Source organism: Staurois parvus, unplaced genomic scaffold (assembly GCF_062004578.1).
Source record: "Staurois parvus isolate SC_StPar_1 unplaced genomic scaffold, SC_StPar_1.0 ptg000020l, whole genome shotgun sequence".
Lineage (NCBI taxonomy): Eukaryota > Metazoa > Chordata > Amphibia > Anura > Ranidae > Staurois > Staurois parvus.
This window is the reverse complement of record NW_028317816.1, coordinates 6,192,501-6,219,443: the sequence shown is the minus strand read 5'-3', so window position 1 is coordinate 6,219,443 and position 26,943 is coordinate 6,192,501. Positions and strand designations below refer to the sequence as shown.

Genomic DNA, 26,943 nt, shown 5'->3' with positions numbered 1-26,943 from the left:
AAACAGCTAAGAAAAATAAGCAATGAAAAAAGAAGAAAAAGAAAAAAACAACAACTTTTGGAGGAGTGATGAGTTCAAAAGGACGTTGCATAGTCTCCTTTGCTATCTCCTCCTCTGCCTTTCATGCTGCGTTAGAGATTTTGAAGCTTGATGTGCGTAACATTTGTCAAGAAGTTCCTCACAACTGTTCTGTGCCTGTGCTGACACAAGTCTGCCTTTGGCACGAGCACAGTGTCCGAGTGTGGTGCTGTGGCTTAGTTGGTTAAAGCGCCTGTCTAGTAAACAGGAGATCCTGAGTTCGACTCTCAGCAGCGCCTTTCTTTGGCTGCAGATTAAGCCCTTGAAAAGGTTTTAAGAGTGGCCTCGGGAGCTTTGTGCCGCAATGGCATGGTTTAGGCAGCAGCCCTGCTCTTGATGCTTCCAGCTGATCTCTTCAAAGCCCTGCGAGTGTGCTGGACCTTTTAGCCTAGGTTATGCCAGCCTGGTGTCCACGGCAAGCACAAAACAGTGCACCTTTAGACGAAGGGCTCGATGAGGATGGTATTCGAACCCATGCATGCAGAGCACAATGGATTAGCAGTCCATCGCCTTAACCACTCGGCCACCTCATCCACAGCAAGCTTGCGAGCTTTGATTTTGGGAGCTGCATGTCACAAGCAGAAACTTGAGGAAAAGACACAAGCAGGATGCCGTTTCTCACCTCCTAATAGAGCACCTTGCTTCCGTGCTGTCAATTCATTGTGACAAAAGCTTCATTCTTCCTTTTCTGCCAAGGGTATAATCAAATGTTACAAATGCAATCAAGGGTGTAAAGCAAGTCACAAGTAGTAATGCTCACCAACTTTGCTGCAGACACGCAGTCTAACGGCATGGAATTAGGAAGCGTCAACAGGTGCAAAATGTCATGTATTCCCCATCTTTTTTTTTCACTTTCTGCTGTTCCTTTTTTATTGGCTCTAGATGATGAACTGTGCCCGCGTCAAGAGAAATTCGCCTGGATGGAGCCACTCTTTTGCCAGGACATTCAGAGATGTAGCTCAACCATCAATTTCAAGTCTACACTTTTCTCCTACCTGGCTGGCATTTTTACATGAATGCAAAGTGTTTGACTGTGGTTGGGGTCCCAAAACTCTTGTCACCGCTTCAGTATCTGTTCCCTTTGACTTCACCTCGGGCAATGATTCATTTGGTTAAAAGACACATGCAGGATGTCTTTCCACAAATAGTCATATTCACAAACTCCTCTTGGCGATCATGAATTCAAACGTCAAGGGTGGAGGATGTATGAAAAATGGCAGCGTTCCTATTTTTCTTCCCCATCTTTGTTCATTTTCAGCCTGTTGATTAGCTCTAGATCAAGGACTCTGTGTTCTTCCAAAAACAGGAGGATGTCTGCCTGCTGTCTTCCAAGGGACAAATGAAAAGTTAGAAGCGTAAGAAACGGTCTGAAGCAAGATGCAGATAGTTTCCTTCCCCAAATCTTTTTGCCCGCATGCATTTCATCTTCACGGGAGTGGAAGCCAAAAGATGGGCAAATTGGTTTTTCCCACCTTCTTTTATTTTCGGTCCATTGTTTGATTCTAGAGCACAGACTCTGCCTGTTTAAAATAAGATTAGGTGGGATTGGCCCACTGTTACCTCTTGACTTCACAAGAGATATCTGAGTTGTAGCCTTGGCTCTTAAACCTTTTAGCAAAAATGAAGCAATGTACAAAGCTGGAAAGTTTTCAAGCTACTCGTAAGCTGGTTTTTCTTGGCACCAAACAGCTAAGAAAAATAAGCAATGAAAAAAGAAGAAAAAGAAAAAAACAACAACTTTTGGAGGAGTGATGAGTTCAAAAGGACGTTGCATAGTCTCCTTTGCTATCTCCTCCTCTGCCTTTCATGCTGCGTTAGAGATTTTGAAGCTGGATGTGCGTAACATTTGTCAAGAAGTTCCTCACAACTGTTCTGTGCCTGTGCTGACACAAGTCTGCCTTTGGCACGAGCACAGTGTCCGGGTGTGGTGCTGTGGCTTAGTTGGTTAAAGCGCCTGTCTAGTAAACAGGAGATCCTGAGTTTGACTCTCAGCAGCGCCTTTCTTTGGCTGCAGATTAAGCCCTTGAAAAGGTTTTAAGAGTGGCCTCGGGAGCTTTGTGTCGCAATGGCATGGTTTAGGCAGCAGCCCTGCTCTTGATGCTTCCAGCTGATCTCTTCAAAGCCCTGCGAGTGTGCTGGACCTTTTAGCCTAGGTTATGCCAGCCTGGTGTCCACGGCAAGCACAAAACAGTGCACCTTTAGACGAAGGGCTCGATGAGGATGGTATTCGAACCCATGCATGCAGAGCACAATGGATTAGCAGTCCATCGCCTTAACCACTCGGCCACCTCATCCACAGCAAGCTTGCGAGCTTTGATTTTGGGAGCTGCATGTCACAAGCAGAAACTTGAGGAAAAGACACAAGCAGGATGCCGTTTCTCACCTCCTAATAGAGCACCTTGCTTCCGTGCTGTCAATTCATTGTGACAAAAGCTTCATTCTTCCTTTTATGCCAAGGGTATAATCAAATGTTACAAATGCAATCAAGGGTGTAAAGCAAGTCACAAGTAGTAATGCTCACCAACTTTGCTGCAGACACGCAGTCTAACGGCATGGAATTAGGAAGCGTCAACAGGTGCAAAATGTCATGTATTCCCCATCTTTTTTTTTCACTTTCTGCTGTTCCTTTTTTATTGGCTCTAGATGATGAACTGTGCCCGCGTCAAGAGAAATTCGCCTGGATGGAGCCACTCTTTTGCCAGGACATTCAGAGATGTAGCTCAACCATCAATTTCAAGTCTACACTTTTCTCCTACCTGGCTGGTATTTTTACATGAATGCAAAGTGTTTGACTGTGGTTGGGGTCCCAAAACTCTTGTCACCGCTTCAGTATCTGTTCCCTTTGACTTCACCTCGGGCAATGATTCATTTGGTTAAAAGATACATGCAGGATGTCTTTCCACAAATAGTCATATTCACAAACTCCTCTTGGCGATCATGAATTCAAATGTCAAGGGTGGAGGATGTATGAAAAATGGCAGCGTTCCTATTTTTCTTCCCCATCTTTGTTCATTTTCAGCCTGTTGATTAGCTCTAGATCAAGGACTCTGTGTTCTTCCAAAAACAGGAGGATGTCTGCCTGCTGTCTTCCAAGGGACAAATGAAAAGTTAGAAGCGTAAGAAACGGTCTGAAGCAAGATGCAGATAGTTTCCTTCCCCAAATCTTTTTGCCCGCATGCATTTCATCTTCACGGGAGTGGAAGCCAAAAGATGGGCAAATTGGTTTTTCCCACCTTCTTTTATTTTCGGTCCATTGTTTGATTCTAGAGCACAGACTCTGCCTGTTTAAAATAAGATTAGGTGGGATTGGCCCACTGTTACCTCTTGACTTCACAAGAGATATCTGAGTTGTAGCCTTGGCTCTTAAACCTTTTAGCAAAAATGAAGCAATGTACAAAGCTGGAAAGTTTTCAAGCTACTCGTAAGCTGGTTTTTCTTGGCACCAAACAGCTAAGAAAAATAAGCAATGAAAAAAGAAGAAAAAGAAAAAAACAACAACTTTTGGAGGAGTGATGAGTTCAAAAGGACGTTGCATAGTCTCCTTTGCTATCTCCTCCTCTGCCTTTCATGCTGCGTTAGAGATTTTGAAGCTTGATGTGCGTAACATTTGTCAAGAAGTTCCTCACAACTGTTCTGTGCCTGTGCTGACACAAGTCTGCCTTTGGCACGAGCACAGTGTCTGAGTGTGGTGCTGTGGCTTAGTTGGTTAAAGCGCCTGTCTAGTAAACAGGAGATCCTGAGTTCGACTCTCAGCAGCGCCTTTCTTTGGCTGCAGATTAAGCCTTTGAAAAGGTTTTAAGAGTGGCCTCGGGAGCTTTGTGCCGCAATGGCATGGTTTAGGCAGCAGCCCTGCTCTTGATGCTTCCAGCTGATCTCTTCAAAGCCCTGCGAGTTTGCTGGACCTTTTAGCCTAGGTTATGCCAGCCTGGTGTCCACGGCAAGCACAAAACAGTGCACCTTTAGACAAAGGGCTCGATGAGGATGGGATTCGAACCCATGCATGCAGAGCACAATGGATTAGCAGTCCATCGCCTTAACCACTCGGCCACCTCATCCACAGCAAGCTTGCGAGCTTTGATTTTGTGAGCTGCATGTCACAAGCAGAAACTTGAGGAAAAGACACAAGCAGGATGCCGTTTCTCACCTCCTAATAGAGCACCTTGCTTCCGTGCTGTCAATTCATTGTGACAAAAGCTTCATTCTTCCTTTTCTGCCAAGGGTATAATCAAATGTTACAAATGCAATCAAGGGTGTAAAGCAAGTCACAAGTAGTAATGCTCACCAACTTTGCTGCAGACACGCAGTCTAACGGCATGGAATTAGGAAGCGTCAACAGGTGCAAAATGTCATGTATTCCCCATCTTTTTTTTTCACTTTCTGCTGTTCCTTTTTTATTGGCTCTAGATGATGAACTGTGCCCGCGTCAAGAGAAATTCGCCTGGATGGAGCCACTCTTTTGCCAGGACATTCAGAGATGTAGCTCAACCATCAATTTCAAGTCTACACTTTTCTCCTACCTGGCTGGCATTTTTACATGAATGCAAAGTGTTTGACTGTGGTTGGGGTCCCAAAACTCTTGTCACCGCTTCAGTATCTGTTCCCTTTGACTTCACCTCGGGCAATGATTCATTTGGTTAAAAGACACATGCAGGATGTCTTTCCACAAATAGTCATATTCACAAACTCCTCTTGGCGATCATGAATTCAAACGTCAAGGGTGGAGGATGTATGAAAAATGGCAGCGTTCCTATTTTTCTTCCCCATCTTTGTTCATTTTCAGCCTGTTGATTAGCTCTAGATCAAGGACTCTGTGTTCTTCCAAAAACAGGAGGATGTCTGCCTGCTGTCTTCCAAGGGACAAATGAAAAGTTAGAAGCGTAAGAAACGGTCTGAAGCAAGATGCAGATAGTTTCCTTCCCCAAATCTTTTTGCCCGCATGCATTTCATCTTCACAGGAGTGGAAGCCAAAAGATGGGCAAATTGGTTTTTCCCACCTTCTTTTATTTTCGGTCCATTGTTTGATTCTAGAGCACAGACTCTGCCTGTTTAAAATAAGATTAGGTGGGATTGGCCCACTGTTACCTCTTGACTTCACAAGAGATATCTGAGTTGTAGCCTTGGCTCTTAAACCTTTTAGCAAAAATGAAGCAATGTACAAAGCTGGAAAGTTTTCAAGCTACTCGTAAGCTGGTTTTTCTTGGCACCAAACAGCTAAGAAAAATAAGCAATGAAAAAAGAAGAAAAAGAAAAAAACAACAACTTTTGGAGGAGTGATGAGTTCAAAAGGACGTTGCATAGTCTCCTTTGCTATCTCCTCCTCTGCCTTTCATGCTGCGTTAGAGATTTTGAAGCTTGATGTGCGTAACATTTGTCAAGAAGTTCCTCACAACTGTTCTGTGCCTGTGCTGACACGAGTCTGCCTTTGGCACGAGCACAGTGTCCGGGTGTGGTGCTGTGGCTTAGTTGGTTAAAGCGCCTGTCTAGTAAACAGGAGATCCTGAGTTCGACTCTCAGCAGCGCCTTTCTTTGGCTGCAGATTAAGCCCTTGAAAAGGTTTTAAGAGTGGCCTCGGGAGCTTTGTGCCGCAATGGCATGGTTTAGGCAGCAGCCCTGCTCTTGATGCTTCCAGCTGATCTCTTCAAAGCCCTGCGAGTTTGCTGGACCTTTTAGCCTAGGTTATGCCAGCCTGGTGTCCACGGCAAGCACAAAACAGTGCACCTTTAGACGAAGGGCTCGATGAGGATGGGATTCGAACCCATGCATGCAGAGCACAATGGATTAGCAGTCCATCGCCTTAACCACTCGGCCACCTCATCCACAGCAAGCTTGCGAGCTTTGATTTTGGGAGCTGCATGTCACAAGCAGAAACTTGAGGAAAAGACACAAGCAGGATGCCGTTTCTCACCTCCTAATAGAGCACCTTGCTTCCGTGCTGTCAATTCATTGTGACAAAAGCTTCATTCTTCCTTTTCTGCCAAGGGTATAATCAAATGTTACAAATGCAATCAAGGGTGTAAAGCAAGTCACAAGTAGTAATGCTCACCAACTTTGCTGCAGACACGCAGTCTAACGGCATGGAATTAGGAAGCGTCAACAGGTGCAAAATGTCATGTATTCCCCATCTTTTTTTTTCACTTTCTGCTGTTCCTTTTTTATTGGCTCTAGATGATGAACTGTGCCCGCGTCAAGAGAAATTCGCCTGGATGGAGCCACTCTTTTGCCAGGACATTCAGAGATGTAGCTCAACCATCAATTTCAAGTCTACACTTTTCTCCTACCTGGCTGGCATTTTTACATGAATGCAAAGTGTTTGACTGTGGTTGGGGTCCCAAAACTCTTGTCACCGCTTCAGTATCTGTTCCCTTTGACTTCACCTCGGGCAATGATTCATTTGGTTAAAAGACACATGCAGGATGTCTTTCCACAAATAGTCATATTCACAAACTCCTCTTGGCGATCATGAATTCAAACGTCAAGGGTGGAGGATGTATGAAAAATGGCAGCGTTCCTATTTTTCTTCCCCATCTTTGTTCATTTTCAGCCTGTTGATTAGCTCTAGATCAAGGACTCTGTGTTCTTCCAAAAACAGGAGGATGTCTGCCTGCTGTCTTCCAAGGGACAAATGAAAAGTTAGAAGCGTAAGAAACGGTCTGAAGCAAGATGCAGATAGTTTCCTTCCCCAAATCTTTTTGCCCGCATGCATTTCATCTTCACGGGAGTGGAAGCCAAAAGATGGGCAAATTGGTTTTTCCCACCTTCTTTTATTTTCGGTCCATTGTTTGATTCTAGAGCACAGACTCTGCCTGTTTAAAATAAGATTAGGTGGGATTGGCCCACTGTTACCTCTTGACTTCACAAGAGATATCTGAGTTGTAGCCTTGGCTCTTAAACCTTTTAGCAAAAATGAAGCAATGTACAAAGCTGGAAAGTTTTCAAGCTACTCGTAAGCTGGTTTTTCTTGGCACCAAACAGCTAAGAAAAATAAGCAATGAAAAAAGAAGAAAAAGAAAAAAACAACAACTTTTGGAGGAGTGATGAGTTCAAAAGGACGTTGCATAGTCTCCTTTGCTATCTCCTCCTCTGCCTTTCATGCTGCGTTAGAGATTTTGAAGCTTGATGTGCGTAACATTTGTCAAGAAGTTCCTCACAACTGTTCTGTGCCTGTGCTGACACAAGTCTGCCTTTGGCACGAGCACAGTGTCTGGGTGTGGTGCTGTGGCTTAGTTGGTTAAAGCGCCTGTCTAGTAAACAGGAGATCCTGAGTTTGACTCTCAGCAGCGCCTTTCTTTGGCTGCAGATTAAGCCTTTGAAAAGGTTTTAAGAGAGGCCTCGGGAGCTTTTTGCCACAATGGCATGGTTTAGGCAGCAGCCCTGCTCTTGATGCTTCCAGCTGATCTCTTCAAAGCCCTGCGAGTTTGCTGGACCTTTTAGCCTAGGTTATGCCAGCCTGGTGTCCACGGCAAGCACAAAACAGTGCACCTTTAGACGAAGGGCTCGATGAGGATGGGATTCAAACCCATGCATGCAGAGCACAATGGATTAGCAGTCCATCGCCTTAACCACTCGGCCACCTCATCCACAGCAAGCTTGCGAGCTTTGATTTTGGGAGCTCCATGTCACAAGCAGGAACTTGAGGAAAAGACACAAGCAGGATGCCGTTTCTCACCTCCTAATAGAGCACCTTGCTTCCGTGCTGTCAATTCATTGTGACAAAAGCTTCATTCTTCCTTTTCTGCCAAGGGTATAATCAAATGTTACAAATGCAATCAAGGGTGTAAAGCAAGTCACAAGTAGTAATGCTCACCAACTTTGCTGCAGACACGCAGTCTAACGGCATGGAATTAGGAAGCGTCAACAGGTGCAAAATGTCATGTATTCCCCATCTTTTTTTTTCACTTTCTGCTGTTCCTTTTTTATTGGCTCTAGATGATGAACTGTGCCCGCGTCAAGAGAAATTCGCCTGGATGGAGCCACTCTTTTGCCAGGACATTCAGAGATGTAGCTCAACCATCAATTTCAAGTCTACACTTTTCTCCTACCTGGCTGGCATTTTTACATGAATGCAAAGTGTTTGACTGTGGTTGGGGTCCCAAAACTCTTGTCACCGCTTCAGTATCTGTTCCCTTTGACTTCACCTCGGGCAATGATTCATTTGGTTAAAAGACACATGCAGGATGTCTTTCCACAAATAGTCATATTCACAAACTCCCCTTGGCGATCATGAATTCAAACGTCAAGGGTGGAGGATGTATGAAAAATGGCAGCATTCCTATTTTTCTTCCCCATCTTTGTTCATTTTCAGCCTGTTGATTAGCTCTAGATCAAGGACTCTGTGTTCTTCCAAAAACAGGAGGATGTCTGCCTGCTGTCTTCCAAGGGACAAATGAAAAGTTAGAAGCGTAAGAAACGGTCTGAAGCAAGATGCAGATAGTTTCCTTCCCCAAATCTTTTTGCCCGCATGCATTTCATCTTCACGGGAGTGGAAGCCAAAAGATGGGCAAATTGGTTTTTCCCACCTTCTTTTATTTTCGGTCCATTGTTTGATTCTAGAGCACAGACTCTGCCTGTTTAAAATAAGATTAGGTGGGATTGGCCCACTGTTACCTCTTGACTTCACAAGAGATATCTGAGTTGTAGCCTTGGCTCTTAAACCTTTTAGCAAAAATGAAGCAATGTACAAAGCTGGAAAGTTTTCAAGCTACTCGTAAGCTGGTTTTTCTTGGCACCAAACAGCTAAGAAAAATAAGCAATGAAAAAAGAAGAAAAAGAAAAAAACAACAACTTTTGGAGGAGTGATGAGTTCAAAAGGACGTTGCATAGTCTCCTTTGCTATCTCCTCCTCTGCCTTTCATGCTGCGTTAGAGATTTTGAAGCTTGATGTGCGTAACATTTGTCAAGAAGTTCCTCACAACTGTTCTGTGCCTGTGCTGACACAAGTCTGCCTTTGGCACGAGCACAGTGTCCGGGTGTGGTGCTGTGGCTTAGTTGGTTAAAGCGCCTGTCTAGTAAACAGGAGATCCTGAGTTCGACTCTCAGCAGCGCCTTTCTTTGGCTGCAGATTAAGCCCTTGAAAAGGTTTTAAGAGTGGCCTCGGGAGCTTTGTGCCGCAATGGCATGGTTTAGGCAGCAGCCCTGCTCTTGATGCTTCCAGCTGATCTCTTCAAAGCCCTGCGAGTTTGCTGGACCTTTTAGCCTAGGTTATGCCAGCCTGGTGTCCACGGCAAGCACAAAACAGTGCACCTTTAGACGAAGGGCTCGATGAGGATGGGATTCAAACCCATGCATGCAGAGCACAATGGATTAGCAGTCCATCGCCTTAACCACTCGGCCACCTCATCCACAGCAAGCTTGCGAGCTTTGATTTTGGGAGCTCCATGTCACAAGCAGGAACTTGAGGAAAAGACACAAGCAGGATGCCGTTTCTCACCTCCTAATAGAGCACCTTGCTTCCGTGCTGTCAATTCATTGTGACAAAAGCTTCATTCTTCCTTTTCTGCCAAGGGTATAATCAAATGTTACAAATGCAATCAAGGGTGTAAAGCAAGTCACAAGTAGTAATGCTCACCAACTTTGCTGCAGACACGCAGTCTAACGGCATGGAATTAGGAAGCGTCAACAGGTGCAAAATGTCATGTATTCCCCATCTTTTTTTTTCACTTTCTGCTGTTCCTTTTTTATTGGCTCTAGATGATGAACTGTGCCCGCGTCAAGAGAAATTCGCCTGGATGGAGCCACTCTTTTGCCAGGACATTCAGAGATGTAGCTCAACCATCAATTTCAAGTCTACACTTTTCTCCTACCTGGCTGGCATTTTTACATGAATGCAAAGTGTTTGACTGTGGTTGGGGTCCCAAAACTCTTGTCACCGCTTCAGTATCTGTTCCCTTTGACTTCACCTCGGGCAATGATTCATTTGGTTAAAAGACACATGCAGGATGTCTTTCCACAAATAGTCATATTCACAAACTCCCCTTGGCGATCATGAATTCAAACGTCAAGGGTGGAGGATGTATGAAAAATGGCAGCATTCCTATTTTTCTTCCCCATCTTTGTTCATTTTCAGCCTGTTGATTAGCTCTAGATCAAGGACTCTGTGTTCTTCCAAAAACAGGAGGATGTCTGCCTGCTGTCTTCCAAGGGACAAATGAAAAGTTAGAAGCGTAAGAAACGGTCTGAAGCAAGATGCAGATAGTTTCCTTCCCCAAATCTTTTTGCCCGCATGCATTTCATCTTCACGGGAGTGGAAGCCAAAAGATGGGCAAATTGGTTTTTCCCACCTTCTTTTATTTTCGGTCCATTGTTTGATTCTAGAGCACAGACTCTGCCTGTTTAAAATAAGATTAGGTGGGATTGGCCCACTGTTACCTCTTGACTTCACAAGAGATATCTGAGTTGTAGCCTTGGCTCTTAAACCTTTTAGCAAAAATGAAGCAATGTACAAAGCTGGAAAGTTTTCAAGCTACTCGTAAGCTGGTTTTTCTTGGCACCAAACAGCTAAGAAAAATAAGCAATGAAAAAAGAAGAAAAAGAAAAAAACAACAACTTTTGGAGGAGTGATGAGTTCAAAAGGACGTTGCATAGTCTCCTTTGCTATCTCCTCCTCTGCCTTTCATGCTGCGTTAGAGATTTTGAAGCTTGATGTGCGTAACATTTGTCAAGAAGTTCCTCACAACTGTTCTGTGCCTGTGCTGACACAAGTCTGCCTTTGGCACGAGCACAGTGTCCGGGTGTGGTGCTGTGGCTTAGTTGGTTAAAGCGCCTGTCTAGTAAACAGGAGATCCTGAGTTCGACTCTCAGCAGCGCCTTTCTTTGGCTGCAGATTAAGCCCTTGAAAAGGTTTTAAGAGTGGCCTCGGGAGCTTTGTGCCGCAATGGCATGGTTTAGGCAGCAGCCCTGCTCTTGATGCTTCCAGCTGATCTCTTCAAAGCCCTGCGAGTTTGCTGGACCTTTTAGCCTAGGTTATGCCAGCCTGGTGTCCACGGCAAGCACAAAACAGTGCACCTTTAGACGAAGGGCTCGATGAGGATGGGATTCAAACCCATGCATGCAGAGCACAATGGATTAGCAGTCCATCGCCTTAACCACTCGGCCACCTCATCCACAGCAAGCTTGCGAGCTTTGATTTTGGGAGCTGCATGTCACAAGCAGAAACTTGAGGAAAAGACACAAGCAGGATGCCGTTTCTCACCTCCTAATAGAGCACCTTGCTTCCGTGCTGTCAATTCATTGTGACAAAAGCTTCATTCTTCCTTTTCTGCCAAGGGTATAATCAAATGTTACAAATGCAATCAAGGGTGTAAAGCAAGTCACAAGTAGTAATGCTCACCAACTTTGCTGCAGACACGCAGTCTAACGGCATGGAATTAGGAAGCGTCAACAGGTGCAAAATGTCATGTATTCCCCATCTTTTTTTTTCACTTTCTGCTGTTCCTTTTTTATTGGCTCTAGATGATGAACTGTGCCCGCGTCAAGAGAAATTCGCCTGGATGGAGCCACTCTTTTGCCAGGACATTCAGAGATGTAGCTCAACCATCAATTTCAAGTCTACACTTTTCTCCTACCTGGCTGGCATTTTTACATGAATGCAAAGTGTTTGACTGTGGTTGGGGTCCCAAAACTCTTGTCACCGCTTCAGTATCTGTTCCCTTTGACTTCACCTCGGGCAATGATTCATTTGGTTAAAAGACACATGCAGGATGTCTTTCCACAAATAGTCATATTCACAAACTCCTCTTGGCGATCATGAATTCAAACGTCAAGGGTGGAGGATGTATGAAAAATGGCAGCGTTCCTATTTTTCTTCCCCATCTTTGTTCATTTTCAGCCTGTTGATTAGCTCTAGATCAAGGACTCTGTGTTCTTCCAAAAACAGGAGGATGTCTGCCTGCTGTCTTCCAAGGGACAAATGAAAAGTTAGAAGCGTAAGAAACGGTCTGAAGCAAGATGCAGATAGTTTCCTTCCCCAAATCTTTTTGCCCGCATGCATTTCATCTTCACGGGAGTGGAAGCCAAAAGATGGGCAAATTGGTTTTTCCCACCTTCTTTTATTTTCGGTCCATTGTTTGATTCTAGAGTACAGACTCTGCCTGTTTAAAATAAGATTAGGTGGGATTGGCCCACTGTTACCTCTTGACTTCACAAGAGATATCTGAGTTGTAGCCTTGGCTCTTAAACCTTTTAGCAAAAATGAAGCAATGTACAAAGCTGGAAAGTTTTCAAGCTACTCGTAAGCTGGTTTTTCTTGGCACCAAACAGCTAAGAAAAATAAGCAATGAAAAAAGAAGAAAAAGAAAAAAACAACAACTTTTGGAGGAGTGATGAGTTCAAAAGGACGTTGCATAGTCTCCTTTGCTATCTCCTCCTCTGCCTTTCATGCTGCGTTAGAGATTTTGAAGCTTGATGTGCGTAACATTTGTCAAGAAGTTCCTCACAACTGTTCTGTGCCTGTGCTGACACAAGTCTGCCTTTGGCACGAGCACAGTGTCCGGGTGTGGTGCTGTGGCTTAGTTGGTTAAAGCGCCTGTCTAGTAAACAGGAGATCCTGAGTTCGACTCTCAGCAGCACCTTTCTTTGGCTGCAGATTAAGCCCTTGAAAAGGTTTTAAGAGTGGCCTCGGGAGCTTTGTGCCGCAATGGCATGGTTTAGGCAGCAGCCCTGCTCTTGATGCTTCCAGCTGATCTCTTCAAAGCCCTGCGAGTTTGCTGGACCTTTTAGCCTAGGTTATGCCAGCCTGGTGTCCACGGCAAGCACAAAACAGTGCACCTTTAGACGAAGGGCTCGATGAGGATGGGATTCGAACCCATGCATGCAGAGCACAATGGATTAGCAGTCCATCGCCTTAACCACTCGGCCACCTCATCCACAGCAAGCTTGCGAGCTTTGATTTTGGGAGCTGCATGTCACAAGCAGAAACTTGAGGAAAAGACACAAGCAGGATGCCGTTTCTCACCTCCTAATAGAGCACCTTGCTTCCGTGCTGTCAATTCATTGTGACAAAAGCTTCATTCTTCCTTTTCTGCCAAGGGTATAATCAAATGTTACAAATGCAATCAAGGGTGTAAAGCAAGTCACAAGTAGTAATGCTCACCAACTTTGCTGCAGACACGCAGTCTAACGGCATGGAATTAGGAAGCGTCAACAGGTGCAAAATGTCATGTATTCCCCATCTTTTTTTTTCACTTTCTGCTGTTCCTTTTTTATTGGCTCTAGATGATGAACTGTGCCCGCGTCAAGAGAAATTCGCCTGGATGGAGCCACTCTTTTGCCAGGACATTCAGAGATGTAGCTCAACCATCAATTTCAAGTCTACACTTTTCTCCTACCTGGCTGGCATTTTTACATGAATGCAAAGTGTTTGACTGTGGTTGGGGTCCCAAAACTCTTGTCACCGCTTCAGTATCTGTTCCCTTTGACTTCACCTCGGGCAATGATTCATTTGGTTAAAAGACACATGCAGGATGTCTTTCCACAAATAGTCATATTCACAAACTCCTCTTGGCGATCATGAATTCAAACGTCAAGGGTGGAGGATGTATGAAAAATGGCAGCGTTCCTATTTTTCTTCCCCATCTTTGTTCATTTTCAGCCTGTTGATTAGCTCTAGATCAAGGACTCTGTGTTCTTCCAAAAACAGGAGGATGTCTGCCTGCTGTCTTCCAAGGGACAAATGAAAAGTTAGAAGCGTAAGAAACGGTCTGAAGCAAGATGCAGATAGTTTCCTTCCCCAAATCTTTTTGCCCGCATGCATTTCATCTTCACGGGAGTGGAAGCCAAAAGATGGGCAAATTGGTTTTTCCCACCTTCTTTTATTTTTGGTCCATTGTTTGATTCTAGAGCACAGACTCTGCCTGTTTAAAATAAGATTAGGTGGGATTGGCCCACTGTTACCTCTTGACTTCACAAGAGATATCTGAGTTGTAGCCTTGGCTCTTAAACCTTTTAGCAAAAATGAAGCAATGTACAAAGCTGGAAAGTTTTCAAGCTACTCGTAAGCTGGTTTTTCTTGGCACCAAACAGCTAAGAAAAATAAGCAATGAAAAAAGAAGAAAAAGAAAAAAACAACAACTTTTGGAGGAGTGATGAGTTCAAAAGGACGTTGCATAGTCTCCTTTGCTATCTCCCCCTCTGCCTTTCATGCTGCGTTAGAGATTTTGAAGCTTGATGTGCGTAACATTTGTCAAGAAGTTCCTCACAACTGTTCTGTGCCTGTGCTGACACAAGTCTGCCTTTGGCATGAGCACAGTGTCCGGGTGTGGTGCTGTGGCTTAGTTGGTTAAAGCGCCTGTCTAGTAAACAGGAGATCCTGAGTTCTACTCTCAGCAGCGCCTTTCTTTGGCTGCAGATTAAGCCCTTGAAAAGGTTTTAAGAGTGGCCTCGGGAGCTTTGTGCCACAATGGCGCGGTTTAGGCAGCAGCCCTGCTCTTGATGCTTCCAGCTGATCTCTTCAAAGCCCTGCGAGTTTGCTGGACCTTTTAGCCTAGGTTATGCCAGCCTGGTGTCCACGGCAAGCACAAAACAGTGCACCTTTAGACGAAGGGCTCGATGAGGATGGGATTCGAACCCATGCATGCAGAGCACAATGGATTAGCAGTCCATCGCCTTAACCACTCGGCCACCTCATCCACAGCAAGCTTGCGAGCTTTGATTTTGGGAGCTGCATGTCACAAGCAGAAACTTGAGGAAAAGACACAAGCAGGATGCCGTTTCTCACCTCCTAATAGAGCACCTTGCTTCCGTGCTGTCAATTCATTGTGACAAAAGCTTCATTCTTCCTTTTCTGCCAAGGGTATAATCAAATGTTACAAATGCAATCAAGGGTGTAAAGCAAGTCACAAGTAGTAATGCTCACCAACTTTGCTGCAGACACGCAGTCTAACGGCATGGAATTAGGAAGCGTCAACAGGTGCAAAATGTCATGTATTCCCCATCTTTTTTTTTCACTTTCTGCTGTTCCTTTTTTATTGGCTCTAGATGATGAACTGTGCCCGCGTCAAGAGAAATTCGCCTGGATGGAGCCACTCTTTTGCCAGGACATTCAGAGATGTAGCTCAACCATCAATTTCAAGTCTACACTTTTCTCCTACCTGGCTGGCATTTTTACATGAATGCAAAGTGTTTGACTGTGGTTGGGGTCCCAAAACTCTTGTCACCGCTTCAGTATCTGTTCCCTTTGACTTCACCTCGGGCAATGATTCATTTGGTTAAAAGACACATGCAGGATGTCTTTCCACAAATAGTCATATTCACAAACTCCTCTTGGCGATCATGAATTCAAACGTCAAGGGTGGAGGATGTATGAAAAATGGCAGCGTTCCTATTTTTCTTCCCCATCTTTGTTCATTTTCAGCCTGTTGATTAGCTCTAGATCAAGGACTCTGTGTTCTTCCAAAAACAGGAGGATGTCTGCCTGCTGTCTTCCAAGGGACAAATGAAAAGTTAGAAGCGTAAGAAACGGTCTGAAGCAAGATGCAGATAGTTTCCTTCCCCAAATCTTTTTGCCCGCATGCATTTCATCTTCACGGGAGTGGAAGCCAAAAGATGGGCAAATTGGTTTTTCCCACCTTCTTTTATTTTCGGTCCATTGTTTGATTCTAGAGCACAGACTCTGCCTGTTTAAAATAAGATTAGGTGGGATTGGCCCACTGTTACCTCTTGACTTCACAAGAGATATCTGAGTTGTAGCCTTGGCTCTTAAACCTTTTAGCAAAAATGAAGCAATGTACAAAGCTGGAAAGTTTTCAAGCTACTCGTAAGCTGGTTTTTCTTGGCACCAAACAGCTAAGAAAAATAAGCAATGAAAAAAGAAGAAAAAGAAAAAAACAACAACTTTTGGAGGAGTGATGAGTTCAAAAGGACGTTGCATAGTCTCCTTTGCTATCTCCTCCTCTGCCTTTCATGCTGCGTTAGAGATTTTGAAGCTTGATGTGCGTAACATTTGTCAAGAAGTTCCTCACAACTGTTCTGTGCCTGTGCTGACACAAGTCTGCCTTTGGCACAAGCACAGTGTCCGGGTGTGGTGCTGTGGCTTAGTTGGTTAAAGCGCCTGTCTAGTAAACAGGAGATCCTGAGTTCGACTCTCAGCAGCGCCTTTCTTTGGCTGCAGATTAAGCCCTTGAAAAGGTTTTAAGAGTGGCCTCGGGAGCTTTGTGCCGCAATGGCATGGTTTAGGCAGCAGCCCTGCTCTTGATGCTTCCAGCTGATCTCTTCAAAGCCCTGCGAGTTTGCTGGACCTTTTAGCCTAGGTTATGCCAGCCTGGTGTCCACGGCAAGCACAAAACAGTGCACCTTTAGACGAAGGGCTCGATGAGGATGGGATTCAAACCCATGCATGCAGAGCACAATGGATTAGCAGTCCATCGCCTTAACCACTCGGCCACCTCATCCACAGCAAGCTTGCGAGCTTTGATTTTGGGAGCTGCATGTCACAAGCAGAAACTTGAGGAAAAGACACAAGCAGGATGCCGTTTCTCACCTCCTAATAGAGCACCTTGCTTCCGTGCTGTCAATTCATTGTGACAAAAGCTTCATTCTTCCTTTTCTGCCAAGGGTATAATCAAATGTTACAAATGCAATCAAGGGTGTAAAGCAAGTCACAAGTAGTAATGCTCACCAACTTTGCTGCAGACACGCAGTCTAACGGCATGGAATTAGGAAGCGTCAACAGGTGCAAAATGTCATGTATTCCCCATCTTTTTTTTTCACTTTCTGCTGTTCCTTTTTTATTGGCTCTAGATGATGAACTGTGCCCGCGTCAAGAGAAATTCGCCTGGATGGAGCCACTCTTTTGCCAGGACATTCAGAGATGTAGCTCAACCATCAATTTCAAGTCTACACTTTTCTCCTACCTGGCTGGCATTTTTACATGAATGCAAAGTGTTTGACTGTGGTTGGGGTCCCAAAACTCTTGTCACCGCTTCAGTATCTGTTCCCTTTGACTTCACCTCGGGCAATGATTCATTTGGTTAAAAGACACATGCAGGATGTCTTTCCACAAATAGTCATATTCACAAACTCCTCTTGGCGATCATGAATTCAAACGTCAAGGGTGGAGGATGTATGAAAAATGGCAGCGTTCCTATTTTTCTTCCCCATCTTTGTTCATTTTCAGCCTGTTGATTAGCTCTAGATCAAGGACTCTGTGTTCTTCCAAAAACAGGAGGATGTCTGCCTGCTGTCTTCCAAGGGACAAATGAAAAGTTAGAAGCGTAAGAAACGGTCTGAAGCAAGATGCAGATAGTTTCCTTCCCCAAATCTTTTTGCCCGCATGCATTTCATCTTCACGGGAGTGGAAGCCAAAAGATGGGCAAATTGGTTTTTCCCACCTTCTTTTATTTTCGGTCCATTGTTTGATTCTAGAGCACAGACTCTGCCTGTTTAAAATAAGATTAGGTGGGATTGGCCCACTGTTACCTCTTGACTTCACAAGAGATATCTGAGTTGTAGCCTTGGCTCTTAAACCTTTTAGCAAAAATGAAGCAATGTACAAAGCTGGAAAGTTTTCAAGCTACTCGTAAGCTGGTTTTTCTTGGCACCAAACAGCTAAGAAAAATAAGCAATGAAAAAAGAAGAAAAAGAAAAAAACAACAACTTTTGGAGGAGTGATGAGTTCAAAAGGACGTTGCATAGTCTCCTTTGCTATCTCCTCCTCTGCCTTTCATGCTGCGTTAGAGATTTTGAAGCTTGATGTGCGTAACATTTGTCAAGAAGTTCCTCACAACTGTTCTGTGCCTGTGCTGACACAAGTCTGCCTTTGGCACGAGCACAGTGTCCGGGTGTGGTGCTGTGGCTTAGTTGGTTAAAGCGCCTGTCTAGTAAACAGGAGATCCTGAGTTCGACTCTCAGCAGCGCCTTTCTTTGGCTGCAGATTAAGCCCTTGAAAAGGTTTTAAGAGTGGCCTCGGGAGCTTTGTGCCGCAATGGCATGGTTTAGGCAGCAGCCCTGCTCTTGATGCTTCCAGCTGATCTCTTCAAAGCCCTGCGAGTTTGCTGGACCTTTTAGCCTAGGTTATGCCAGCCTGGTGTCCACGGCAAGCACAAAACAGTGCACCTTTAGACGAAGGGCTCGATGAGGATGGGATTCAAACCCATGCATGCAGAGCACAATGGATTAGCAGTCCATCGCCTTAACCACTCGGCCACCTCATCCACAGCAAGCTTGCGAGCTTTGATTTTGGGAGCTGCATGTCACAAGCAGAAACTTGAGGAAAAGACACAAGCAGGATGCCGTTTCTCACCTCCTAATAGAGCACCTTGCTTCCGTGCTGTCAATTCATTGTGACAAAAGCTTCATTCTTCCTTTTCTGCCAAGGGTATAATCAAATGTTACAAATGCAATCAAGGGTGTAAAGCAAGTCACAAGTAGTAATGCTCACCAACTTTGCTGCAGACACGCAGTCTAACGGCATGGAATTAGGAAGCGTCAACAGGTGCAAAATGTCATGTATTCCCCATCTTTTTTTTTCACTTTCTGCTGTTCCTTTTTTATTGGCTCTAGATGATGAACTGTGCCCGCGTCAAGAGAAATTCGCCTGGATGGAGCCACTCTTTTGCCAGGACATTCAGAGATGTAGCTCAACCATCAATTTCAAGTCTACACTTTTCTCCTACCTGGCTGGCATTTTTACATGAATGCAAAGTGTTTGACTGTGGTTGGGGTCCCAAAACTCTTGTCACCGCTTCAGTATCTGTTCCCTTTGACTTCACCTCGGGCAATGATTCATTTGGTTAAAAGACACATGCAGGATGTCTTTCCACAAATAGTCATATTCACAAACTCCTCTTGGCGATCATGAATTCAAACGTCAAGGGTGGAGGATGTATGAAAAATGGCAGCGTTCCTATTTTTCTTCCCCATCTTTGTTCATTTTCAGCCTGTTGATTAGCTCTAGATCAAGGACTCTGTGTTCTTCCAAAAACAGGAGGATGTCTGCCTGCTGTCTTCCAAGGGACAAATGAAAAGTTAGAAGCGTAAGAAACGGTCTGAAGCAAGATGCAGATAGTTTCCTTCCCCAAATCTTTTTGCCCGCATGCATTTCATCTTCACGGGAGTGGAAGCCAAAAGATGGGCAAATTGGTTTTTCCCACCTTCTTTTATTTTCGGTCCATTGTTTGATTCTAGAGCACAGACTCTGCCTGTTTAAAATAAGATTAGGTGGGATTGGCCCACTGTTACCTCTTGACTTCACAAGAGATATCTGAGTTGTAGCCTTGGCTCTTAAACCTTTTAGCAAAAATGAAGCAATGTACAAAGCTGGAAAGTTTTCAAGCTACTCGTAAGCTGGTTTTTCTTGGCACCAAACAGCTAAGAAAAATAAGCAATGAAAAAAGAAGAAAAAGAAAAAAACAACAACTTTTGGAGGAGTGATGAGTTCAAAAGGACGTTGCATAGTCTCCTTTGCTATCTCCTCCTCTGCCTTTCATGCTGCGTTAGAGATTTTGAAGCTTGATGTGCGTAACATTTGTCAAGAAGTTCCTCACAACTGTTCTGTGCCTGTGCTGACACAAGTCTGCCTTTGGCACGAGCACAGTGTCCGGGTGTGGTGCTGTGGCTTAGTTGGTTAAAGCGCCTGTCTAGTAAACAGGAGATCCTGAGTTCGACTCTCAGCAGCGCCTTTCTTTGGCTGCAGATTAAGCCCTTGAAAAGGTTTTAAGAGTGGCCTCGGGAGCTTTGTGCCGCAATGGCATGGTTTAGGCAGCAGCCCTGCTCTTGATGCTTCCAGCTGATCTCTTCAAAGCCCTGCGAGTTTGCTGGACCTTTTAGCCTAGGTTATGCCAGCCTGGTGTCCACGGCAAGCACAAAACAGTGCACCTTTAGACGAAGGGCTCGATGAGGATGGGATTCGAACCCATGCATGCAGAGCACAATGGATTAGCAGTCCATCGCCTTAACCACTCGGCCACCTCATCCACAGCAAGCTTGCGAGCTTTGATTTTGGGAGCTGCATGTCACAAGCAGAAACTTGAGGAAAAGACACAAGCAGGATGCCGTTTCTCACCTCCTAATAGAGCACCTTGCTTCCGTGCTGTCAATTCATTGTGACAAAAGCTTCATTCTTCCTTTTCTGCCAAGGGTATAATCAAATGTTACAAATGCAATCAAGGGTGTAAAGCAAGTCACAAGTAGTAATGCTCACCAACTTTGCTGCAGACACGCAGTCTAACGGCATGGAATTAGGAAGCGTCAACAGGTGCAAAATGTCATGTATTCCCCATCTTTTTTTTTCACTTTCTGCTGTTCCTTTTTTATTGGCTCTAGATGATGAACTGTGCCCGCGTCAAGAGAAATTCGCCTGGATGGAGCCACTCTTTTGCCAGGACATTCAGAGATGTAGCTCAACCATCAATTTCAAGTCTACACTTTTCTCCTACCTGGCTGGCATTTTTACATGAATGCAAAGTGTTTGACTGTGGTTGGGGTCCCAAAACTCTTGTCACCGCTTCAGTATCTGTTCCCTTTGACTTCACCTCGGGCAATGATTCATTTGGTTAAAAGACACATGCAGGATGTCTTTCCACAAATAGTCATATTCACAAACTCCTCTTGGCGATCATGAATTCAAACGTCAAGGGTGGAGGATGTATGAAAAATGGCAGCGTTCCTATTTTTCTTCCCCATCTTTGTTCATTTTCAGCCTGTTGATTAGCTCTAGATCAAGGACTCTGTGTTCTTCCAAAAACAGGAGGATGTCTGCCTGCTGTCTTCCAAGGGACAAATGAAAAGTTAGAAGCGTAAGAAACGGTCTGAAGCAAGATGCAGATAGTTTCCTTCCCCAAATCTTTTTGCCCGCATGCATTTCATCTTCACGGGAGTGGAAGCCAAAAGATGGGCAAATTGGTTTTTCCCACCTTCTTTTATTTTCGGTCCATTGTTTGATTCTAGAGCACAGACTCTGCCTGTTTAAAATAAGATTAGGTGGGATTGGCCCACTGTTACCTCTTGACTTCACAAGAGATATCTGAGTTGTAGCCTTGGCTCTTAAACCTTTTAGCAAAAATGAAGCAATGTACAAAGCTGGAAAGTTTTCAAGCTACTCGTAAGCTGGTTTTTCTTGGCACCAAACAGCTAAGAAAAATAAGCAATGAAAAAAGAAGAAAAAGAAAAAAACAACAACTTTTGGAGGAGTGATGAGTTCAAAAGGACGTTGCATAGTCTCCTTTGCTATCTCCTCCTCTGCCTTTCATGCTGCGTTAGAGATTTTAAAGCTTGATGTGCGTAACATTTGTCAAGAAGTTCCTCACAACTGTTCTGTGCCTGTGCTGACACAAGTCTGCCTTTGGCACGAGCACAGCGTCTGGGTGTGGTGCTGTGGCTTAGTTGGTTAAAGCGCCTGTCTAGTAAACAGGAGATCCCGAGTTCGACTCTCAGCAGCGCCTTTCTTTGGCTGCAGATTAAGCCTTTGAAAAGGTTTTAAGAGTGGCCTCGGGAGCTTTTTGCCACAATGGCATGGTTTAGGCAGCAGCCCTGCTCTTGATGCTTCCAGCTGATCTCTTCAAAGCCCTGCGAGTTTGCTGGACCTTTTAGCCTAGGTTATGCCAGCCTGGTGTCCACGGCAAGCACAAAACAGTGCACCTTTAGACGAAGGGCTCGATGAGGATGGGATTCGAACCCATGCATGCAGAGCACAATGGATTAGCAGTCCATCGCCTTAACCACTCGGCCACCTCATCCACAGCAAGCTTGCGAGCTTTGATTTTGGGAGCTGCATGTCACAAGCAGAAACTTGAGGAAAAGACACAAGCAGGATGCCGTTTCTCACCTCCTAATAGAGCACCTTGCTTCCGTGCTGTCAATTCATTGTGACAAAAGCTTCATTCTTCCTTTTCTGCCAAGGGAATAATCAAATGTTACAAATGCAATCAAGGGTGTAAAGCAAGTCACAAGTAGTAATGCTCACCAACTTTGCTGCAGACACGCAGTCTAACGGCATGGAATTAGGAAGCGTCAACAGGTGCAAAATGTCATGTATTCCCCATCTTTTTTTTTCACTTTCTGCTGTTCCTTTTTTATTGGCTCTAGATGATGAACTGTGCCCGCGTCAAGAGAAATTCGCCTGGATGGAGCCACTCTTTTGCCAGGACATTCAGAGATGTAGCTCAACCATCAATTTCAAGTCTACACTTTTCTCCTACCTGGCTGGCATTTTTACATGAATGCAAAGTGTTTGACTGTGGTTGGGGTCCCAAAACTCTTGTCACCGCTTCAGTATCTGTTCCCTTTGACTTCACCTCGGGCAATGATTCATTTGGTTAAAAGACACATGCAGGATGTCTTTCCACAAATAGTCATATTCACAAACTCCTCTTGGCGATCATGAATTCAAACGTCAAGGGTGGAGGATGTATGAAAAATGGCAGCGTTCCTATTTTTCTTCCCCATCTTTGTTCATTTTCAGCCTGTTGATTAGCTCTAGATCAAGGACTCTGTGTTCTTCCAATAACAGGAGGATGTCTGCCTGCTGTCTTCCAAGGGACAAATGAAAAGTTAGAAGCGTAAGAAACGGTCTGAAGCAAGATGCAGATAGTTTCCTTCCCCAAATCTTTTTGCCCGCATGCATTTCATCTTCACAGGAGTGGAAGCCAAAAGATGGGCAAATTGGTTTTTCCCACCTTCTTTTATTTTCGGTCCATTGTTTGATTCTAGAGCACAGACTCTGCCTGTTTAAAATAAGATTAGGTAGGATTGGCCCACTGTTACCTCTTGACTTCACAAGAGATATCTGAGTTGTAGCCTTGGCTCTTAAACCTTTTAGCAAAAATGAAGCAATGTACAAAGCTGGAAAGTTTTCAAGCTACTCGTAAGCTGGTTTTTCTTGGCACCAAACAGCTAAGAAAAATAAGCAATGAAAAAAGAAGAAAAAGAAAAAAACAACAACTTTTGGAGGAGTGATGAGTTCAAAAGGACGTTGCATAGTCTCCTTTGCTATCTCCTCCTCTGCCTTTCATGCTGCATTAGAGATTTTGAAGCTTGATGTGCGTAACATTTGTCAAGAAGTTCCTCACAACTGTTCTGTGCCTGTGCTGACACAAGTCTGCCTTTGGCACAAGCACAGTGTCCGGGTGTGGTGCTGTGGCTTAGTTGGTTAAAGCGCCTGTCTAGTAAACAGGAGATCCTGAGTTTGACTCTCAGCAGCGCCTTTCTTTGGCTGCAGATTAAGCCCTTGAAAAGGTTTTAAGAGTGGCCTCGGGAGCTTTGTGCCGCAATGGCATGGTTTAGGCAGCAGCCCTGCTCTTGATGCTTCCAGCTGATCTCTTCAAAGCCCTGCGAGTTTGCTGGACCTTTTAGCCTAGGTTATGCCAGCCTGGTGTCCACGGCAAGCACAAAACAGTGCACCTTTAGACGAAGGGCTCGATGAGGATGGGATTCGAACCCATGCATGCAGAGCACAATGGATTAGCAGTCCATCGCCTTAACCACTCGGCCACCTCATCCACAGCAAGCTTGCGAGCTTTGATTTTGGGAGCTGCATGTCACAAGCAGAAACTTGAGGAAAAGACACAAGCAGGATGCCGTTTCTCACCTCCTAATAGAGCACCTTGCTTCCGTGCTGTCAATTCATTGTGACAAAAGCTTCATTCTTCCTTTTCTGCCAAGGGTATAATCAAATGTTACAAATGCAATCAAGGGTGTAAAGCAAGTCACAAGTAGTAATGCTCACCAACTTTGCTGCAGACACGCAGTCTAACGGTATGGAATTAGGAAGCGTCAACAGGTGCAAAATGTCATGTATTCCCCATCTTTTTTTTTCACTTTCTGCTGTTCCTTTTTTATTGGCTCTAGATGATGAACTGTGCCCGCGTCAAGAGAAATTCGCCTGGATGGAGCCACTCTTTTGCCAGGACATTCAGAGATGTAGCTCAACCATCAATTTCAAGTCTACACTTTTCTCCTACCTGGCTGGCATTTTTACATGAATGCAAAGTGTTTGACTGTGGTTGGGGTCCCAAAACTCTTGTCACCGCTTCAGTATCTGTTCCCTTTGACTTCACCTCGGGCAATGATTCATTTGGTTAAAAGACACATGCAGGATGTCTTTCCACAAATAGTCATATTCACAAACTCCTCTTGGCGATCATGAATTCAAACGTCAAGGGTGGAGGATGTATGAAAAATGGCAGCGTTCCTATTTTTCTTCCCCATCTTTGTTCATTTTCAGCCTGTTGATTAGCTCTAGATCAAGGACTCTGTGTTCTTCCAAAAACAGGAGGATGTCTGCCTGCTGTCTTCCAAGGGACAAATGAAAAGTTAGAAGCGTAAGAAACGGTCTGAAGCAAGATGCAGATAGTTTCCTTCCCCAAATCTTTTTGCCCGCATGCATTTCATCTTCACGGGAGTGGAAGCCAAAAGATGGGCAAATTGGTTTTTCCCACCTTCTTTTATTTTCGGTCCATTGTTTGATTCTAGAGTACAGACTCTGCCTGTTTAAAATAAGATTAGGTGGGATTGGCCCACTGTTACCTCTTGACTTCACAAGAGATATCTGAGTTGTAGCCTTGGCTCTTAAACCTTTTAGCAAAAATGAAGCAATGTACAAAGCTGGAAAGTTTTCAAGCTACTCGTAAGCTGGTTTTTCTTGGCACCAAACAGCTAAGAAAAATAAGCAATGAAAAAAGAAGAAAAAGAAAAAAACAACAACTTTTGGAGGAGTGATGAGTTCAAAAGGACGTTGCATAGTCTCCTTTGCTATCTCCTCCTCTGCCTTTCATGCTGCGTTAGAGATTTTGAAGCTTGATGTGCGTAACATTTGTCAAGAAGTTCCTCACAACTGTTCTGTGCCTGTGCTGACACAAGTCTGCCTTTGGCACGAGCACAGTGTCCGGGTGTGGTGCTGTGGCTTAGTTGGTTAAAGCGCCTGTCTAGTAAACAGGAGATCCTGAGTTCGACTCTCAGCAGCGCCTTTCTTTGGCTGCAGATTAAGCCCTTGAAAAGGTTTTAAGAGTGGCCTCGGGAGCTTTGTGCCGCAATGGCATGGTTTAGGCAGCAGCCCTGCTCTTGATGCTTCCAGCTGATCTCTTCAAAGCCCTGCGAGTTTGCTGGACCTTTTAGCCTAGGTTATGCCAGCCTGGTGTCCACGGCAAGCACAAAACAGTGCACCTTTAGACGAAGGGCTCGATGAGGATGGGATTCGAACCCATGCATGCAGAGCACAATGGATTAGCAGTCCATCGCCTTAACCACTCGGCCACCTCATCCACAGCAAGCTTGCGAGCTTTGATTTTGGGAGCTGCATGTCACAAGCAGAAACTTGAGGAAAAGACACAAGCAGGATGCCGTTTCTCACCTCCTAATAGAGCACCTTGCTTCCGTGCTGTCAATTCATTGTGACAAAAGCTTCATTCTTCCTTTTCTGCCAAGGGTATAATCAAATGTTACAAATGCAATCAAGGGTGTAAAGCAAGTCACAAGTAGTAATGCTCACCAACTTTGCTGCAGACACGCAGTCTAACGGCATGGAATTAGGAAGCGTCAACAGGTGCAAAATGTCATGTATTCCCCATCTTTTTTTTTCACTTTCTGCTGTTCCTTTTTTATTGGCTCTAGATGATGAACTGTGCCCGCGTCAAGAGAAATTCGCCTGGATGGAGCCACTCTTTTGCCAGGACATTCAGAGATGTAGCTCAACCATCAATTTCAAGTCTACACTTTTCTCCTACCTGGCTGGCATTTTTACATGAATGCAAAGTGTTTGACTGTGGTTGGGGTCCCAAAACTCTTGTCACCGCTTCAGTATCTGTTCCCTTTGACTTCACCTCGGGCAATGATTCATTTGGTTAAAAGACACATGCAGGATGTCTTTCCACAAATAGTCATATTCACAAACTCCTCTTGGCGATCATGAATTCAAACGTCAAGGGTGGAGGATGTATGAAAAATGGCAGCGTTCCTATTTTTCTTCCCCATCTTTGTTCATTTTCAGCCTGTTGATTAGCTCTAGATCAAGGACTCTGTGTTCTTCCAAAAACAGGAGGATGTCTGCCTGCTGTCTTCCAAGGGACAAATGAAAAGTTAGAAGCGTAAGAAACGGTCTGAAGCAAGATGCAGATAGTTTCCTTCCCCAAATCTTTTTGCCCGCATGCATTTCATCTTCACGGGAGTGGAAGCCAAAAGATGGGCAAATTGGTTTTTCCCACCTTCTTTTATTTTCGGTCCATTGTTTGATTCTAGAGCACAGACTCTGCCTGTTTAAAATAAGATTAGGTAGGATTGGCCCACTGTTACCTCTTGACTTCACAAGAGATATCTGAGTTGTAGCCTTGGCTCTTAAACCTTTTAGCAAAAATGAAGCAATGTACAAAGCTGGAAAGGTTTCAAGCTACTCGTAAGCTGGTTTTTCTTGGCACCAAACAGCTAAGAAAAATAAGCAATGAAAAAAGAAGAAAAAGAAAAAAACAACAACTTTTGGAGGAGTGATGAGTTCAAAAGGACGTTGCATAGTCTCCTTTGCTATCTCCTCCTCTGCCTTTCATGCTGCGTTAGAGATTTTGAAGCTTGATGTGCGTAACATTTGTCAAGAAGTTCCTCACAACTGTTCTGTGCCTGTGCTGACACAAGTCTGCCTTTGGCACGAGCACAGTGTCCGGGTGTGGTGCTGTGGCTTAGTTGGTTAAAGCGCCTGTCTAGTAAACAGGAGATCCTGAGTTCGACTCTCAGCAGCGCCTTTCTTTGGCTGCAGATTAAGCCCTTGAAAAGGTTTTAAGAGTGGCCTCGGGAGCTTTGTGCCGCAATGGCATGGTTTAGGCAGCAGCCCTGCTCTTGATGCTTCCAGCTGATCTCTTCAAAGCCCTGCGAGTTTGCTGGACCTTTTAGCCTAGGTTATGCCAGCCTGGTGTCCACGGCAAGCACAAAACAGTGCACCTTTAGACGAAGGGC

General features: G+C 44.6%; 19 non-coding genes across 19 annotated transcripts; 11 read left to right on the top strand and 8 right to left on the bottom strand.

The window, feature by feature from the left end:
* The first annotated feature begins 243 nt into the window (after positions 1–243).
* TRNAT-AGU (transfer RNA threonine (anticodon AGU)) lies at positions 244–317 on the top strand. Its single transcript has one exon. It is a non-coding gene; the product is annotated as a tRNA-Thr (tRNA).
* Positions 318–3,765: 3,448 nt separating this feature from the next.
* On the top strand, positions 3,766–3,839 carry TRNAT-AGU (transfer RNA threonine (anticodon AGU)). The gene has a single exon. It is a non-coding gene; the product is annotated as a tRNA-Thr (tRNA).
* A 212-nt stretch (positions 3,840–4,051) lies between these two features.
* TRNAS-GCU (transfer RNA serine (anticodon GCU)) lies at positions 4,052–4,133 on the bottom strand. Its single transcript has one exon. It is a non-coding gene; the product is annotated as a tRNA-Ser (tRNA).
* A 1,393-nt stretch (positions 4,134–5,526) lies between these two features.
* On the top strand, positions 5,527–5,600 carry TRNAT-AGU (transfer RNA threonine (anticodon AGU)). Its single transcript has one exon. It is a non-coding gene; the product is annotated as a tRNA-Thr (tRNA).
* Positions 5,601–5,812: 212 nt separating this feature from the next.
* On the bottom strand, positions 5,813–5,894 carry TRNAS-GCU (transfer RNA serine (anticodon GCU)). The gene has a single exon. It is a non-coding gene; the product is annotated as a tRNA-Ser (tRNA).
* Positions 5,895–9,048: 3,154 nt separating this feature from the next.
* TRNAT-AGU (transfer RNA threonine (anticodon AGU)) lies at positions 9,049–9,122 on the top strand. Its single transcript has one exon. It is a non-coding gene; the product is annotated as a tRNA-Thr (tRNA).
* A 1,687-nt stretch (positions 9,123–10,809) lies between these two features.
* Positions 10,810–10,883, top strand: TRNAT-AGU (transfer RNA threonine (anticodon AGU)). Its single transcript has one exon. It is a non-coding gene; the product is annotated as a tRNA-Thr (tRNA).
* Positions 10,884–12,570: 1,687 nt separating this feature from the next.
* TRNAT-AGU (transfer RNA threonine (anticodon AGU)) lies at positions 12,571–12,644 on the top strand. Its single transcript has one exon. It is a non-coding gene; the product is annotated as a tRNA-Thr (tRNA).
* Positions 12,645–12,856: 212 nt separating this feature from the next.
* On the bottom strand, positions 12,857–12,938 carry TRNAS-GCU (transfer RNA serine (anticodon GCU)). The gene has a single exon. It is a non-coding gene; the product is annotated as a tRNA-Ser (tRNA).
* A 1,679-nt stretch (positions 12,939–14,617) lies between these two features.
* On the bottom strand, positions 14,618–14,699 carry TRNAS-GCU (transfer RNA serine (anticodon GCU)). Its single transcript has one exon. It is a non-coding gene; the product is annotated as a tRNA-Ser (tRNA).
* Positions 14,700–16,092: 1,393 nt separating this feature from the next.
* TRNAT-AGU (transfer RNA threonine (anticodon AGU)) lies at positions 16,093–16,166 on the top strand. The gene has a single exon. It is a non-coding gene; the product is annotated as a tRNA-Thr (tRNA).
* Positions 16,167–17,853: 1,687 nt separating this feature from the next.
* TRNAT-AGU (transfer RNA threonine (anticodon AGU)) lies at positions 17,854–17,927 on the top strand. The gene has a single exon. It is a non-coding gene; the product is annotated as a tRNA-Thr (tRNA).
* Positions 17,928–19,614: 1,687 nt separating this feature from the next.
* Positions 19,615–19,688, top strand: TRNAT-AGU (transfer RNA threonine (anticodon AGU)). The gene has a single exon. It is a non-coding gene; the product is annotated as a tRNA-Thr (tRNA).
* A 212-nt stretch (positions 19,689–19,900) lies between these two features.
* TRNAS-GCU (transfer RNA serine (anticodon GCU)) lies at positions 19,901–19,982 on the bottom strand. Its single transcript has one exon. It is a non-coding gene; the product is annotated as a tRNA-Ser (tRNA).
* A 1,679-nt stretch (positions 19,983–21,661) lies between these two features.
* On the bottom strand, positions 21,662–21,743 carry TRNAS-GCU (transfer RNA serine (anticodon GCU)). The gene has a single exon. It is a non-coding gene; the product is annotated as a tRNA-Ser (tRNA).
* Positions 21,744–23,422: 1,679 nt separating this feature from the next.
* Positions 23,423–23,504, bottom strand: TRNAS-GCU (transfer RNA serine (anticodon GCU)). Its single transcript has one exon. It is a non-coding gene; the product is annotated as a tRNA-Ser (tRNA).
* A 1,393-nt stretch (positions 23,505–24,897) lies between these two features.
* Positions 24,898–24,971, top strand: TRNAT-AGU (transfer RNA threonine (anticodon AGU)). Its single transcript has one exon. It is a non-coding gene; the product is annotated as a tRNA-Thr (tRNA).
* Positions 24,972–25,183: 212 nt separating this feature from the next.
* Positions 25,184–25,265, bottom strand: TRNAS-GCU (transfer RNA serine (anticodon GCU)). Its single transcript has one exon. It is a non-coding gene; the product is annotated as a tRNA-Ser (tRNA).
* A 1,393-nt stretch (positions 25,266–26,658) lies between these two features.
* TRNAT-AGU (transfer RNA threonine (anticodon AGU)) lies at positions 26,659–26,732 on the top strand. Its single transcript has one exon. It is a non-coding gene; the product is annotated as a tRNA-Thr (tRNA).
* The last annotated feature ends 211 nt before the right edge of the window (positions 26,733–26,943 follow it).